At 35.4% G+C, this 12,522-nt stretch overlaps 2 non-coding genes and 1 pseudogene across 2 annotated transcripts; all 3 read right to left on the bottom strand.

Annotated features, from left to right (window-relative positions):
• Window positions 1-11,387: 11,387 nt before the first annotated feature.
• LOC143734495 (5S ribosomal RNA) lies at window positions 11,388-11,506 on the bottom strand. The gene has a single exon (XR_013202392.1). It is a non-coding gene; the product is annotated as a 5S ribosomal RNA (ribosomal RNA).
• A 169-nt stretch (window positions 11,507-11,675) lies between these two features.
• Window positions 11,676-11,784, bottom strand: LOC143734799 (5S ribosomal RNA; annotated as a pseudogene).
• A 169-nt stretch (window positions 11,785-11,953) lies between these two features.
• Window positions 11,954-12,072, bottom strand: LOC143735018 (5S ribosomal RNA). Its single transcript, XR_013202891.1, has one exon. It is a non-coding gene; the product is annotated as a 5S ribosomal RNA (ribosomal RNA).
• Between the last annotated feature and the right edge of the window lie 450 nt (window positions 12,073-12,522).

The raw sequence follows: 12,522 nt of genomic DNA, 5'->3' as shown, positions 1-12,522 counted from the left end.
TTTTGAAAAAACTCAAACTCTTTCATGCTCTCTGAAGAATCTCAGAGACTTTTAAAGGCTTTCTGAAGAAGCACAGGGACTCTGTCTCAGACGAGATCGGGCGTGACTTTTTTATTTTATTTTTTTTATTAAATGTTTTATCATTGCTTTACATAAAACACATCATTATATATTTATACATTTCCATCTTGTTCAATACTTTGGCAAGTAAAAGTGTTTTTGTTTAAAAACACACATGACATCCTTGTTAAAAATTCCATAAAATTCCCCCATTTTGCTCTCCATTTTAAAATAATTGTACAATATTTCCACATAATCATCTACCATCGGTTTAAAAAGCCCCCATAGATCTAAAACAACATCTCTGTTTTTTGCTATTTTCCTTCTTTTCCATATTGCTTTCTTCGCCAGTAGTAAGCACAAATTCACAAGCTTCTTATTTACATTTTTTTCTGCCATTCCCAACATAAAACATGTATCCCATTCAGCAACCACTTCTTTTCCTCTTAATTCTTTTATAAAATCTTTCAGTTCATTAAAAAAAAAATTAAGCTTTTCACAATATAAAAACAAGTGTAAAATCCCTTCATCTTCCTTCTTACATACTTTACATTGTGCATTACTTTCTTTTTTCATTATACACAATCTCATTTCAGTATATATCACATTTTGTCTAATAAAATAATCCAAACATTCCAAACCTACATCTAACCAACTCCATGCTCTGTTTTTCCAGACATCTTTTTCTTCAATTCCATTCAAATTCCTTAACCAAACCTCATTAGCCCCTGGTTTTTTAAAAACTCTGTTTCTAAAAAACTCATAAAACATTTTCACAGTTCCCATATTAAAATCCACCTTCTTGTCTTTACATTTTAGATACACCGTCATTTTGTTTTCTTTTCCATCATTATTGTTGACCTCCTCTAACCATTGACCTGGGATTGCTTTTTTAACATCTTCATATTGTTTTTTTAAACTGATCACATTATAGTCTTCCTTTTCCTCCTCCATCGCATCCTTTATCACTTGTAGTGGTAAAAATCCCTCCTCCCACTCCCATAAAATATCCCTCACTTTTACAATGCCTGCTTGCATCCATTTCTTAAAATAGATATCACGCTCATTTATCTTTATTTTGTCATTTAAAAACAAAGGTTGATTTAAAATCATTTCCCTCCCTTCTGGATTAAAATCCACCTCTGTCAAAAAAAGCCTCCAAGCATTTAAAACCTCTTTATAAAATTGTGGAATTCCCTCCATCATCCCAGCTTTTATCTTCATCCATAAAGTGTTTTCCCCCAGGTTAAAATTCCCACATTTATTTAAATAAAATACCATCAATTCCTTCCAATCAGCTCTATTATTATCATCCAAGTACTTCTTTACCACTTTTACCCTCATGCTTTTCATTTTCAGTTCCACATCCACCAGTCCCATCCCTCCCTCCTCCGGTTTTCCTATGAGCGTATAATACGCTACCCTTGAAGGCTTTTTATCCCATAAATATTCTAAAACAATCGTTTTTATTCTCTTAAAAGCCCAGTTTGGTAATGACATTACTTGCAATTTATACCACATCTTTGATAACATTAAACTGTTTACAGTTAAAATTTTCCCTTTCAAACTTAAAAATCTATTTCTCCAAAAAATCAATCTTCTTTCCATTTCTCCCAATGTCTCTTCCCACATATTATCAATAGCTTCCTTCTCATTTTTTGCTACAATTGCCCCTAAAATCTTCATCTCTTGTACTTCCTTAAATTTAAAAACATCTGTTAAACTCTCTGTCCTTCCAAACTTCATATATATTGTTTTTTCCTCATTTATTTTTGCCCCTGAGCCTTCGCAATAACATTTTATTTTTCTCATCACTTCTTTTATGCTTTCCCTATTTTCCACCACAACTGTCGTATCATCTGCATATTGAAAAATTGGAGTTAATTCTTTTCTTCCTTCAAATTGTATCCCTTTTATCTCTTTGTCTCTATTTATTAAAAGCCCTAAAGGTTCTGCCACCAAAGAATATAACTGTGCGGACAGTGGACATCCTTGTCTGATTGATCTTAAAACTTTAAAAGGTTGCGTTAAAAAACCATTACATTTTACTTTTGTTAAAATATCACTGTATAAAACTGAAATCCATTTGATAAAATTCTCTCCAAACCCAAATTGTTTTAAAATTCCCATTAAAAACCCTCGTTCCACTCTGTCAAAAGCCTTCTCAAAGTCCATACTTCTTACATATGCGCTCTTTCCTTTTTCTTTTATATATCCCACTATATCTCTTATACTGCTTGTGATATCCGCAATGTCCCTCCCCTTAACTCCGTAAGCCTGGTTAGTTTCAATTATATCCGGCATTATCTCTTTTAATCTGTTTGCTAAAACTTTGGCTAAAATTTTTAAATCTGTGTTTAACATTGTGATAGGCCTATAATAGGCCTATAATTCTTCAATTCCGTTTTGTCTCCTTTTCTCTTATAAATGATTTTCATTAATCCCAGTCCCATTCTTGGGTGTACTCTTTTTTTTTTTTTAATTTCTCCATAGATTTCTTTTAAAATTATGCTCATTTTTTCCTTAAAAATCTTATAAAACTCATTTCCAATTCCATCTATTCCTGGGCTTTTCTTTACTCCTAACTGATTTATGGCCTGTATAATTTCTTCTGTTGTTATTTCTCTTTCACAAACCCCCTTATCTGTCTCACTGACTTTTTTTGTTATCTGTTTAATTAAAAAATTCCTTTTTTCTTCATCTCCTCCTTCTGATTTAAAAAGTTCTTCATAAAACTGGCTTATTTCTTTTAAAATCCCTTCTGTGTTTAAAACCGCTTGTCCTTCTTTATTCTTAATTTCCTTAATTATTTCTGCCCTCCCCTTGCTTTTCTCAAGATTAAAAAAGAATTTGTTACATTTCTCCCCTTGCACCGTACATTTTGCTTTACTTCTTAACATCGCCCCCTTGTATTTCTTCTCTTCTATTTTCTTCAATTTGTCCTCCACTTCAAGTACTCTTTGCATGTTTACTTCATTTTTGTTTAACTCTTTTCTTAGCGTTTCTCTTATTTCTTCCTCCTCTGTTCTTTTCACCTTTTGTAACAACTTACAGTAGTTTATTGTGTATTTCTTAATTTCATATTTCATGTTTTCCCACCATTGTCTTTTATCTTCTATGTACATCAAGTCTTTTTTTCCTTCATCTAAAATGTATTCTGTCCCTTTTTTAAAATGCTCTTCCTTTAAGACATCAGTGTTTAAAATCCAAACCCCTGGTCCCTTCCTTTCTCTTTTAAAATCTAGTCTCATTAATACCATTTTGTGATCACTTAAAGTGGTTTCTTTATAAAAAAATCCCATCAATAAAATGTTCTAAATTCCTGGTGTTTAAAAAGTAATCTATTCTGGTTTGACACATAAAATTCCCCACCAGCTGCCTTCTTGTAAATTCCTTCTTTTTTTCATTCCTCTCCCTCCACACGTCCATCATATTTTTTCCTCCCATCAATAACTTTAACTCTTTTCTACCCACATCCGACTTAAAAATCATTCCATTCACCATGTCCATTTTACTAAAAACAGTGTTAAAATCTCCCCCAATTATTACCTTCTTCCATTCTTTCATTACTCTAGATATATCATTAAAATACATTTTCTTTTCCATTTGGTCATTTGGAGCATGTACGTTTATCAAAATAAAATCTTCTTCTTCTATCTTAATTTCTACAGCCATGCATTTCCCTTTTATGTCCTTATATATCAATTTTGCCTTAATACCTCTGTCTTTTCTTATTAACACTGCCACTCCACCTCCTTTCCCTTCTTTATTATTAAAAAATAATTCCCCTTCCCATTTTCTTTTAAAATCCTCCATTGCATTATCTTTCCAGTTTGTCTCTTGCAATAAAATGATATCCTCTTCTTTGCACATTTCCTTCACTTTTTCAAATTTCACACAGTTCATTAACCCTCTTGCATTAAAAGTCACAATACTCAGCACAATAAAATAAAAGATAAACAAATTAAAAATCCCCATTCTTTCAGTTCATTTCCTCTCCTTCCTTTACATTTTCTCCACAGTCCTGTTTCTCATCACTTTTTTCAAAAGAAACTTTTTTCCTTGCTTTATCTAAATTTGGAATTACCTTACTTGTCCTTCTTCTTTTACTTGTTATTCCCTTTGTACCACCGTCGTCCATGTTTTCACTTCCTTTGTCCCTTTTTTCTTTCTCCGTGACTTGATCTTGCTCCTCTATCTTTTCCAGTTCAGTTTGCAAAGTCCCAGTTACTTCCATTCGTTCCTCCGTTTCCTCATTGTCTATCGTTAGTCCACTCCGTTCCGTTATGCCCTCAACATCCGCGCTTACAATCTCCTCTCTTGGCGTTCCTTCCATGCCCTCGCGTTGCTTCTCTTCTCTGTCTGCCTCATGCATCTGCCCGCTCATCAGTTCTTCCTCCTGTTGTTGGTCTCCGTCGTCGCACTCACACCTGCTCAACACAAGCTTGCAGCCCAGGCACCTCTCCGCTTTGCAGTCCCTCGCGAAGTGGCCCTTTTCCTCGCATTTAAAGCATTTGAATTCCGGACAGTCCTTCATCATATGTTCAGTGCTCATACACAACCTGCAGGTTCTCATCTGCTGGCTATGTATCACTCTGAAATACTGAGGACCCTCTTCCGTTTCCACTTTCATGCTGTAGGGCAAAGAATGCACTTCTTTCGGGAAGCGTACTCTCATGTACCTGGTTCCATCCTCTATGCTGGTGCCTGTGTACAATCTTCTTTTAATCTGTGAAATGGGAGTTACCCCCCATCCTTCCAGCTTTTGCAGGATTACGTCATCCTCCAGATAAGCAGGCAGATGCATGAAAGAGACAACCAAGTCCTTATTATTCAATTTTTTAATTTCACACATCTTTCCTTTTATTATCAGTCCATCATCCAGCTTCTCAATATCTTCCTCTTTCTCAAATGTAATTTCATATTCCTTCATCATTTTTGGTCTTATCGCAAGTATATTCGTCACATCCACCTTCTCCGTCAATGCTTTTATAATATCCTCCGCCTTCCCGTCCTGTACCTCCATCAAATCAATCACAATCGTTGCGTCCTTCGTGTAGTTTCTTCTGTTTCTCTTTTCAGGGTAATCCTTTTCTCGTTGTCCTTTGTCCAGTCCATTTTCCTTTCTCCGACGTGTTTCTCGTGCCAAGTCCTTATCCATAGCCGTTTGTCCCTCCATTTCTCCAAAAGAAAAAAAAAACTCAATCCCTCCCAATCAGCTAAGCTGTTGGGAGGACAAATACAAAAACTAATACGAAAAACTTAAACAAAAACACTTATTTAACATACACAAAACCGCAAAACAAAACACAAAACTTTTGGGTGAACCTCTTCCACCCCACTGAGACCAAACACTTCCTGGAACGTACCAATCGGGCGTGACCAAGATGGCCGTAAGCGAAAACTGCTGCCAAAATTGGGCTATTTAAAAGGTTAGACCATTAATGAAGAAAACTAAGAAGAACTTTTGAAAAAACTCAAACTCTTTCATGCTCTCTGAAGAATCTCAGAGACTTTTAAAGGCTTTCTGAAGAAGCTCAGGGACTCTTTTTTTGTTTAAATCAAAAAAGCTTACAGCACCTGGTATTCCCAGGCGGTCTCCCATCCAAGTACTAACCAGGCCCGACCCTGCTTAGCTTCCGAGATCAGACGAGATCGGGCGTGACTTTTTTTTTTTTTTTTTTTTATTAAGAAATTTCAATCAATAAAATAAAATAAAAATAAATACAATAAAAAATACATATTTTCTTCTACATACATCTCTACATCACATATATTTCATTTACATACATTATTTAAAAAACTCCATCACTTCCCGGCAGATTCCACATTTGGTCTTTAAGGACACAACAAACTTTTGGGGTAAAAATATCATAAAAAGCATCCAACATATTTTCACATTTAAAATAAACATACAATCTTTCAATATACAATTCAGTTTTCCTTTTAAACATATTCCAAACATCCAACACAATTTTTTCCTTTTTAGCCACAGTTCTTCTCTCCCATATTGCACTTTTCATCAACATTACACACAGATTTATAAAACTTTTGTTTTGACACTTCTTTTCCCAACCAAACATCACAACTCTGTTCCATTCCATTACACTTTCATCCCACTCCTCAGTCAACTCTTTAATTAAGCATTTACATTTCCTTAAAAATTCCTCCAGTTCTTTACAGTATAAAAATATATGTAAAATCCACTCTTCCTTTTCCTGGCACACTTTACACAGAGCGTTTTGCTCAATTCCTATTTTATTTAAAATTGCCTCAGTAAAAATCACTTTATGTCTTATAAAATATTCTAAACATCCCAATTTTGTTTCCACACACTTCCCCCTCATGTTTCTCCATATACACTCTTTTTTTAAATCTTTGAATTTCTGCACCCAGTATTCATTTGCAATTGGCTCTTTAAAAACATCATCTCTAAAAGAACAATAAATCATTTTCACAGTACATTCCTTAAAATCATTCACTTTTCCCCCCAATTTCACATAAATACATTTCTCTTTTGGCTCTCCTTCCATACATTCTATTCTTTTAATCCACTCTTTGGGTATTGCACTTTTAATGATTTCATACGTATTTAAAATTTCTTGTTCACTGTAATCCTCTTTTGCCTCCTCCATTGCATCCACAATAAATTGTGTTGGTAAAAACCCTTCTTTGAATTCATATAAAACGTCTCTCACTCTTGTTATCCCCACTTCCATCCATTTCTTTAAAAACATTTCTTTGTCTTGTTTTAAAATGTTTTTGTTTAAGAACAGAGGTTGATTTAAAATGTTTTCTCTCCCATGTGGATCATACTCGACTTTGGCTAAAAATTTTCCCCAGGCACTCAAAATTTCTCTATAAAACTCTGGTAGTCTTTCCGTCATCCAAATTTTCGTTTTCATCCATAAAATTCCATCCCCCATATTAAAATTCCCACATTTGTTTAAAAAATATTTCATGGTCTTTTTCCACTCTGCTTTGCCCTCATCTTGTAGGTATTTCTTCACTATTTTAACTCTCAAACAATTTTTTCTCTGTTCCACATCTATTAATCCTAAACCCCCCTTGTCTACTGCCCCTAAAAGTGTGTTAAAAGCTATTCTTGCTGGTTTCCCCTCCCATAAAAAGTCAAGAAAACATTTCTTCAGCCTCTTTTCTGTCCACAATGGCATCTCCGACACATATAAAACATACTATAGCTTAGAAACCATTAAAACATTCAATATTAAAACCTTCCCTTTCAAGTTTAATGTTCTCAATTTCCAAAAATTTAACCTTCTCTCTATTTCTGTTACTAGTTGCTCCCACATTTCATCTCTTACTTTCCTCTAATTTTTCCCCATTAAAATTCCTAAAATCCTTATTTCTTCCAATTCCTTGAAATTAAAACAATCCCTTAAAATCATAGCTTTACCAAATCTCATATACACCGTCTTATCTTCATTTACTTTACTCCCAGATCCTTTACAATATTCTTCTACAACCTTCATAACTTCTTTAACGCTCTCCTTTCCTTTTACTATTATCGTTGTGTCATCGGCATATTGAAAAACCTTCCCTTCAGACTTGTTTTCCTCAATTTCAATTCCAGTTATTTCTTCTTTTTGTTTTATAGCCAATCCCAACGGTTCCGATACAAGTGAATATAATAACGCTGAAAGTGGACACCCCTGTCTTATTGATCTTGTGATTTTAAAACATTCTGTTAAAAACCCATTACATTTTATTCTTGTTAAAGCACCCTTATATAAAATCTCAATCCATTTAATAAAATCTCCCCCAAAACCAAATTTCTTTAAAACATCAAATAAATACCCGTGTTCAACCCTATCAAAAGCTTTTTCAAAATCTAAACTAATTACGTATCCTTCTTCTTTCTCTTCTTTCAAGTACCATACTGTGTCTCTTATGCTCATTGTCGTGTCCTCTATATCTCTTCCTTTTACTCCGTACGCTTGATTTGTTTTGATTATACTTGGCATTACTTCCTTTAACCTGTTTGCTAAAACTTTCGCTAAAATCTTAAGATCTGTGTTTAGCATTGTGATCGGCCTGTAGTTTTTTAAATCTACTTTTTCTCCTTTCCTTTTATATATCAGTTTTGTTATCCCCATCCCCATTCTTTCATTAACTTCTTCTTTTCCAAAAATTTCTCTAAAAACTTCCTTTAAAATCTTTGTTAAAATCTCTTTAAAACATATATAAAATTCACTTCCTAAACCATCTATTCCTGGACTTCTCTTTTTATTCAGCTGCTGTATTGCTCTTTCTATCTCCTCTTCTCTGACTTCTTGATCACATTCTTTTTTATCTTCCTCGCTAATTTTTGCTTTTATCTGATTCAACAATTCCCTTTTTTCGTTTTCTTTTACACCCCTTGTACTAAAAAGCTCTTCATAAAAATTCCTTATTTCTTCTAAAAAATTTTCATTCCCTTCTACAATTTCCCCATTTTTTCCTCTTTTCTCTTTAATCGTTTCAGCTTTCCCTTTATTTTTTTCCAAATCAAAAAAAAACTTGGTGCATTTTTCTCCCTCCACTGTATATTTAGCTTTGCTTCTTAACCTCGCCCCCTCATATTCTTTTCCTCTATTTCTTTCAGTTTTCCCTCCATTTCCTTTATCTTTTGTATATCTTTATTTTCTTTATTCAATTCCACTTCCAAACTTTCCTTTATTTCTTTTTCTTTGTATCTTTTGCATTTGCGTATTATACTACAATACTTAATCGAGAATTTTTTAATTAAAAACTTTACGTTCTCCCACAATATTCTCTTATCTTCTTCATACATTTCATTTTCCTTTTCTTTTTCTATAATTTCTTTAACCTTTAAAACATAATCTTCATTTTCTAACATTTTAGTATTTAAAACCCATATCCCTGGCCCTCTTTGCACTTTATTCCAGTCCATTTTAAAAAATAAAAACTTGTGATCGCTCAAACTTGTGTCTTCATACTTAATATTTTCGATAAAATTCTCCACATTCCTCGTACATAAAATAAAGTCAATTCTTGTTTTGCACACAAAGCTCCCTACTATTTGTATCCTTGAAAATTCTTTTTTCCTTTCATTTCTTTCTCTCCACACATCTATCATATTATTTTCTGCCATTAATGCTTTTAATTCTTTTCTCCCTGTATCAGTTTTAAAAACCATTCCTTCTGCCATGTCATGTTTATTAAAAACCGTGTTAAAATCCCCCATTTTTATTATTTCCTTATACTTCTTTACAATACTTCTTAAAACATTAAAAAACTCTTTCTTTTCTTTCTCTTCCGTTGGTGCATGTACATTTACTAAAATCAATTCTCTTCCTTCATGTATTGTCTCAACCACCATACATTTTCCCATCGTATCTTTGTATAGAATTTTACTTGCTTTAAAAACATCATCCTTCATTAAAAAAGCCACTCCTCTTCCAAACCTCCCATCTCCATTATTGTATAAAATCCCTCCTTCCCATCTCTTTTTAAAATCATTCATCACATTTTCTCTCCAGTTTGTTTCTTGTAGCACAATAATGTCTTCTGTTTTACATTTTTCTTTTACATTTTCAAATTTCGTTAAGTTCAAAAGTCCTCTCGCATTAAAAGTCACACAACTTAGTACCATTAAAAATAAAAAGAATAAATATCTAAAAACCATTATTCTTAGTCTTTCTCCTCCAGTTCCTTTAACACCTCAAACCTGTTTAAACACTCCATTAGTCCTTTTTTCAACACTTTTTTCCTTGCAGTTTCTATATTTGGCTTTACCTTTAGCAATCTTCTTCGTCCTTGTCCTCTCTCCACTTTTTTCTTCTCGTCCTCCTCCATCCTTATTTCTCCTTCGCTGTCTGTTTCTTTGTCTTGTTCTTTTCCTTTTTGTCCATGATTTGAAGATATGTCCATTGGTGTCAACAGCGTGTCCTCTTCACTTATCTGTTCATCATCCTTTTCATTTCCTCCTTCTCCTTCTTGTCTGTTGTTTGTTCCTTCCTCTGCTTCCTTTGGTTGTGATTCGTCCTCTTCTTGTCTTTCCTCGTTGTTTCCTTCATGCACCTGTCTGTCCACCTGTACTTCCCTTCCTCCTACCTCTCCCTCCATCCAGCATTCACATTTATTTAAAATTTCTTGGCAATCCGGGCACCTGACGGCGTTGCAATCTCGTGCAAAATGGCCCCTTTCCTCACACTTATAGCACTTGAAATCTGGGCAATCTTTCAGTAGATGTCCTGGGCTCATGCACAGCCGACAGGTCTTTACCTGGTGGCTGTGCATCACCCTAAAGTACTGTGGCCCTTCCGCTGTTTCCAGCTTTGTGCTATAAGGGAGTGATGCCACTTCTTTGGGGAACCTCACCTTCACAAACCTGGTGCCGTCTTCTACGTCAGTGCCCGGATAGCACCTTCTTTTGATTTTAGATATGGGGGAAACCCCCCATCCTTCCAATTTGTCCAAAATGTCATTATCCTCCAGGTAGACAGGCAGGTGCATGAATGAAACAACGTAATCTTTATTTTGCAGCTTCTTTACTTCACAGTCCACTCCCTTTATTGTCAATCCATCGATTAAAACGTCGCACATTTCTTCCTGTTCTAGTGTCAGTTCATATTCTTTGCCTTGCCTGGGTCTTACAGCCAACACCTTTCCACTTCCAATTTGTTCCGAAATCGCTTTAATTATATCCTCCGCTCTCACTCCACTCACGTTCTCCGTACTTACGATCACTGTTGCCTCTTTTAAATATTTTCTTTCACCAAATCTTTTCCTTGCTTCTTGATCCTTTCCATTCCCAGTTCTTTGTCGATTCTCTAGTCCAGTGTCGTTTGCCATTCGTGTTCCTCCCGCCAGTCCAGTGTCGTTTGCCATTCGTGTTCCTCCTGCCAGTCCATTGTCAATTACCGTGCGTGTTCCTCCAACCAGTCCAGTGTCGTTTGCCGTTAATCCGTCCATAATTGCAAAAAAAAATTAAAAACCACCCTCCAGCCAGCAAAAGCTGCTGTTAGGTGGTTTGAAAAGCAAAATAAAGCGAAAAAAACTAACTTAAAGTAACAAACTCGAAAAACAAAACACAAATAGAAAAACAAAAATGGGGGAGAGCCTTCCTCTCCAACTGCAGCCAGCTCACTTCCTGGATCGTACCAACTAGATCGGGCGTGACCAAGGTGGTATGGCCGTAAGCGAAAACTGCTGCCAAAATTGGGCTATTTGAAAGGTTAGACCAAGACTAAGAAGAACTTTTGAAAAAAACTCAAACTCTTTCATGCTCTCTGAAGAATCTCAGAGACTTTTAAAGGTTTTCTGAAGAAGCTCAGGGACTCTTTTTTTGTTTAAATCAAAAAAGCTTACAGCACCTGGTATTCCCAGGCGGTCTCCCATCCAAGTACTAACCAGGCCCGACCCTGCTTACCTTCCGAGATCAGACGAGATCGGGCGTGACCAAGGTGGTATGGCCGTAAGTGAAAACTGCTGCCAAAATTGGGCTATTTAAAAGGTTAGACCATTAATGAAGAAAACTAAGAAGAACTTTTGAAAAAACTCAAACTCTTTCATGCTCTCTGAAGAATCTCAGAGACTTTTAAAGGCTTTCTGAAGAAGCTCAGGGACTCTTTTTTTGTTTAAATCAAAAAAGCTTACAGCACCTGGTATTCCCAGGCGGTCTCCCATCCAAGTACTAACCAGGCCCGACCCTGCTTAGCTTCCGAGATCAGGCGTGACCAAGGTGGTATGGCCGTAAGCGAAAACTGCTGCCAAAATTGGGCTATTTAAAAGGTTAGACCATTAATGAAGAAAACTAAGAACAACTTTTGAAAAAACTCAAACTCTTTCATGCTCTCTGAAGAATCTCAGAGACTTTTAAAGGCTTTCTGAAGAAGCTCAGGGACTCTTTTTTTGTTTAAATCAAAAAAGCTTACAGCACCTGGTATTCCCAGGCGGTCTCCCATCCAAGTACTAACCAGGCCCGACCCTGCTTAGCTTCCGAGATCAGACGAGATCGGGCGTGACCAAGGTGGTATGGCCGTAAGCGAAAACTGCTGCCAAAATTGGGCTATTTAAAAGGTAAGACCATTAATGAAGAAAACTAAGAAGAACTTTTGAAAAAACTCAAACTCTTTCATGCTCTCTGAAGAATCTCAGAGACTTTTAAAGGCTTTCTGAAGAAGCTCAGGGACTCTTTTTTTGTTTAAATCAAAAAAGCTTACAGCACCTGGTATTCCCAGGCGGTCTCCCATCCAAGTACTAACCAGGCCCGACCCTGCTTAGCTTCCGAGATCAGACGAGATCGGGCGTGACTTTTTTTTTATTTTTATTTTTTATTAAAAATTCTTAAAACAATACAGAACAAAGTGCACAAATACAGACAATTCTCATTAAAAACAACTTGATCTCAGAAATATTTGTTACAGTTTTCCCCAACCAGATCTTAAATTCTTTGCCTCCTTTATATGTCTAGTTCTATTTTATATTTCTTAAATA

Source organism: Siphateles boraxobius, unplaced genomic scaffold (assembly GCF_051911475.1).
Source record: "Siphateles boraxobius isolate OS27281-9 unplaced genomic scaffold, OSU_SipBor_1 99, whole genome shotgun sequence".
NCBI classification, from domain to species: domain Eukaryota; kingdom Metazoa; phylum Chordata; class Actinopteri; order Cypriniformes; family Leuciscidae; genus Siphateles; species Siphateles boraxobius.
This window is presented reverse-complemented; position numbering and strand designations above follow the sequence as displayed.